Below are 4,865 nucleotides of genomic sequence, written 5' to 3'. Positions count from 1 at the left end.
AGAAGTTCTCGGTGCACCTGAGCACAGTGCACAGCAGCTCCACAGGGGACATCTGCTGTGGCTCCCAGGTAGTGACTGCTAGGGTTAAAAATAAAAAGATGATAAAGCCTTTTTTAAAAACAAACAAATAAAACCCAAATGTCAGAGCACTTTCTCCCATGAGAACCTATTTGCAGGCTACTCCTGTCTGCAGAAATCTAGGAGTTGGCAGAGACCATAACAACAGAATGTGGCAGCAGGAGTGCTATTGGTAGCTTTGATTTTATTGTTACTTGTAGCTCACACTGAAAATCCATTCCTGGTCTGCCTTTAAATGGTAGCTGCTATGGGTTTGTTTCATGTAGGTTTGAGATCTTGAATTGTTTAGGGAGCTCTGGGTTTTCTATATGTATTTGTATCTCCTCCAGTGGGAGGTGGGGGTGGATAGAGGGGTGCTCCATTTATAGTCTCTTGTCGTGCAAGGATCTCATATAATGAGGCTCTGAGGGACCTTCTCATTCTCTACAGCTCCCTGGCAGGAAGGTGGATCCACATGAGGGTTGATGTCTTCTCCCAAGTAACAAGTGACAGAACAAGAGGAAACGGCCTCAAGTTGCAAATAGGAGGTTTAGCTTGAATAGTAGGGTAAATTCCATCTCCAAAAGGACTGTCCAGCCGGGGCAGTGGTGGAGTTCCCATCCCTGGAGGGATTTAAGAGCCATGTGGATGTGGCAATTGGGGATGTGGGTTTGCAGTGCTGGGGGAACAGCTGGAATCGATGATCTTGGAGGTCTCATCAAACCCAAACAATTCTCAGGTTCCCTCAGTCAACAGTGATGCTCGTCTCATCTCCAGCTGGGCAGTGGAGGCAAAAGAAGCAAGTGTGTCCTTGACTTTCCTCTCTGAACCATTTATGTCAATGTTAGGTTATTCCTAAAACTCAAGAGATCCCCAGAACATCTTGTGACTGTCAGAAATAAAATGAAAAGGAGTGAGGAGTGCGTGGGTTGTTTTTTATTTAACACTGAATTGCCTATTGCTGGCTGAGGCCACACTTTGGTTTCAATGTCAGTGCCCAGTACTGCCAGACTTGTGCTGGGCCCCTACGCCGAGCTCTAATGGGAAGTGTCATGATCCCCAAGGTCCTGTTTTCTTGATGGTTTGAATCTTTTGAGTTAGATCCTACATATACCATATACAAAGTTTGTTCCCAGGTCATACCTATTTTGTAGAGTGATTAAAAAAAACCCCATCACTAAATCCTGTGCCCTCCTACCTAACTTGAGCCTGAAGTCAGCTCGAAATCACTGCAGCTCCTGCTTTGCTTGGTTTCTTCTTGTTACTGCTGTTACAAAAGCAACAGCCTTTACTACTCCTCAGTGGGTTGTCTCACTGCATTCAGGACAAGTGGAAGAAGAGTTAAGCTGCTAAACAAGCAGTTTGTGGCGGACATTTCTCGTGGGTCTATTGTATTGCCTGCCCAGTGGCCACAGGGTTTATCTGTGCTGGCAGCTGAGCTGTGCCAGCTGGCCCAGGGGAAGGGCACAGATGGGAGAAAAGCATGTTTTGCTCTCCATATGTATTAATTTAAGCTGTCCCTGAGCTTGGGCCAGGGTTCAAGCCCTGCACCCAGAGCAGGGTCTTTGATGGGGAATGTGGGTAAGGGGCATTGCTCAGAAAAATAATTGTTCCTAAGGAAAGGAAATTTCACCTTCTTGACCAATAAGGTCTCAATTCTGGAATTATTAAGGAGTGAATAGCAAAAGGGAGGTGACAGATAGTACAGGACGATCATGGTGCCTCAGCTTTCACAAATTCTTGCAGACACTTCAGGCTCGCAGAACTGGGTGACTGTTACAGCCTTACAAATGGTTATAGCTACCCATGGGCAAACCTTCCTGCAACAATCAGAAGGTATAAAGTTCAAAGTTGTATCCAGCTATTTGAAAGCAACACCCTTGATGGGAGAATAGAGCAGAACAGACGTTTTGTGCCTATGTGTTTGCCTATGGGCAGTTGGTGTCAGAGCAGTTTGTAAGGGATGAGGTGTCTCTCTGGTTTTCAGTTTGGTATGTTCTGCTGCCTCCCACCAACACTGGATGTTCCTGCCACTGCTCTGAGAAGGAAGTCTAATTTGTGTTGTTATTCCCCCCTAGGATGCAAAAATTATCCAGAAGCCTTGTTATTGAACATAAAGCTCAATAAATCCATTCTCTCCCTCTGTGATCGTGTCTAGGCTGGGATCTGTTGCTGAAAGGACAGAACTTTGCACTTACTGCGGTCTTGCTGCTTCAGTTTTCATAACTTCTGTAGCAATCTGGAAATGCTTCTCCCAGTTTGTCCTTGGCAGGAGGTCAGATGGGTTGGAGCATCCCCAAAAGCACTGTCATTCCTCTGAACCAACTTGTTTGAAGTAAATCTGGGTCACTTGAAGCTCAGGTGGTGGGAGCTGGGTGTGGGCAGGTTGGTGAAGTTTCTGATCCCCAGGTGATGAATGTGCCCTTCTAACAGGACATAGTTCAACGTGTCATTGCCTGATAAACATGTGTGGGTACAAATGCTGTGCAGCCATATACAAAATGCACCTTTTTGGTGAGAATCAGAGGGGACTCGGGAATGAAAGGGTGAGGTCTGTCCAGTGGCATTATGGAGGAACATCCTCGTGTTTGTACTTTTTACTTTAATTGTGAAAAAGTTCCCTTCTCGAATGCACTGAGGAAAGCAATAGTATCATGATATTGTTGTAAAAATAGATTACTCTTACTCTTAATTAATTTTAGCCTTTTGTTTTTCAGCCAGAAAATTTACAGAAGAATTGGCTTCGGGAATTTTATCAGGTAAGGTAAAGCTTTTCTCACAGAATTCTGTGCATCTTTGTTTATTGGTCTAATTAGTAATGTCAGGATCTTTTGCTTTGTGAAGTGAAATCACTATTTTATGGTAAAAAACAGCCCTGAAAAATATGTCTCTTTCTGGATTTCTGAGTAATCATAAAAATTCAGCATATAAGCACAATTGGTTCTTATAGACAATCCTCTGCCTGAAAAATAAGTTGAGGTTTTATAAAATTGACTTTAGTTTGGCATGAAATGGTCTTTTAAGTCTACTGAGTAAGATACATATTTGAGTATTAAAAAAAAAAAAAATCTGTTGGGAAGTCCAGTTTACCTTAAAATTGAAATATGACAATTTTGGGCATTGGTTTGCAATAAATCAGTCCTGTGTCGTCTCTTTCTTAACAATTTTCTTGTTTGGTAGTGTGAAAATATTGACACTGAACCCATGTTATAGAATGTGCTGTAACCTTCTGCTGTGAGGATTTTTTTTAAAGTATAAAAGCCCCTCTCACACATTGTGTTATTGTAGTAGAGACTTGTTGAACTTGCAGACTTCATGCAGAAATACAGCAATAAGCAACAGGAAATTAACACTGCTGGGACATAGAGGTGTCATCCCTGGGAGGCAGCGTGAGAGCTGGTGTCACTGCTGACAGAACTGAGGGAGTCTTGAGATTCACAGAGTCCCACAATGGTTTGCATTGGAAGGGACCTTAAAGACCATCTACTTCCACACCCTGCTAGGGGCAGGGACACCTTTCACTAGACCGGGTTGTTCCAAGCCCTGGCTGACCTGGCCATGGAAAAGTGGCACCTGGTACTGAAGGGCCACAGGATTCCTTTATCCAGTTCTACATCTCTTACAGAAAAATAGTTAAACAACAAAACTGTGCTGTTCAAATTCTGAAGTGAAACTGTGTGCAGAAAATATGATCAGCAGTATTTCATCATTTGCTTTTTGTAATGGAAAGTGTCCCATGAGTCTTTACGTTCTTAGGTTACCGGTGCAGCCTGTGACCTGTATTGCATTGATGTAAAATACTGCAATTCACGTTTACTGGCAAACGTAACAGATTTGCAAAAATCCAAGGTGCAGTAAACAGTCTTACATTCTGCAGTGTCTGCCAACTTCAGATTCATCTGTTTCTTTTTCTCCGTCCATCTTGGTCGATCACTGCTGTATGTACATGATGCTTGCGCTGTGCAAACGCCTCAGCTAGTTCTGATTCCAGCCCTCCACAGCTTCAGGAGAAACTCTTCCTATGCAGGAAATACAAATAAACAGACAGAACTCCTTTTATTTATTTTTTTTTTAATATGGCTGCATGTTGTTCACCATCACATGACTTATTTACGTATCTTTATCAAGGAGACTCCTTCCATGTTCATTTGTTTACTGAAGTGGCATGAGCACTGCGGAAATGCTTCTGAACAGTTTGTGGAGAACAGGAAGAGGAGGGGAAAAGAACAAGCTACTGGTATCTTAGGGCAGGGACCACTGACATGTGACTGGATGTGGTCTGTCTTTGGTCCAGTAAGTACTGTGCATACAGAGTTCCAAAGAGGAATAAAATGACCCATTAATGCTCCATGAGGCCAGTCTAGTGCAGGGTCCAGACCAGGGAAAGTGTTACTGGGGCAGACCCAAGCCCATCCCTCAGCTGTTGGGGGTTCTGTTCTGTTCCCTCTCAGTCTCCATAGCTCTGCCCTCTGTCCCTGCAATCTGAGAACTGTATTTTAAAAAGAAAAAGAAAGGAAAAATAGACAAAGGACAAAGTTAGCAGTGTTGTGCATGGCTGCTGCTGGCCTTATCCTGCTTCCCCTCTGGGTCTCTGCAGTGGGCTGGCTGCTCACACCACACTCTCCAACGCAGTAGGAAGTGGAACAAAACTTGGTCAAAAGCTCCTTAGGGAAGAGACAAACATGTAGTTACCAAAAGTCACTTAGCACCATCCTGGCTCAGGCTTCAGAGCGACCCAGCAAATGTACAGCCTCAGAGGGATTATTGTGTTTAATTCTCTGTGCAAAACCTCTGTGAACTGAGGTTCA

At 43.7% G+C, this 4,865-nt stretch overlaps 1 protein-coding gene across 2 annotated transcripts in view; it reads left to right on the top strand.

The window, feature by feature from the left end:
* Positions 1-2,774: 2,774 nt before the first annotated feature.
* Positions 2,775-4,865, top strand: part of INPP5A (inositol polyphosphate-5-phosphatase A) — a 147,982-nt gene continuing 145,891 nt past the window's right edge. For both annotated transcript variants that reach the window (XM_017733823.1, XM_017733824.1), the window contains exon 1: positions 2,775-2,816. The gene's annotated coding sequence lies outside the window, so the exon portion shown is untranslated. The remainder of the gene's footprint in view (positions 2,817-4,865) is intronic.

The sequence above is a fragment of the Corvus brachyrhynchos genome, unplaced genomic scaffold (assembly GCF_000691975.1).
Source record: "Corvus brachyrhynchos isolate BGI_N302 unplaced genomic scaffold, ASM69197v1 scaffold514, whole genome shotgun sequence".
Lineage (NCBI taxonomy): Eukaryota > Metazoa > Chordata > Aves > Passeriformes > Corvidae > Corvus > Corvus brachyrhynchos.
Note: the sequence above shows the minus strand (reverse complement) of the source record. Positions and strands in the feature narration are given on the sequence as shown.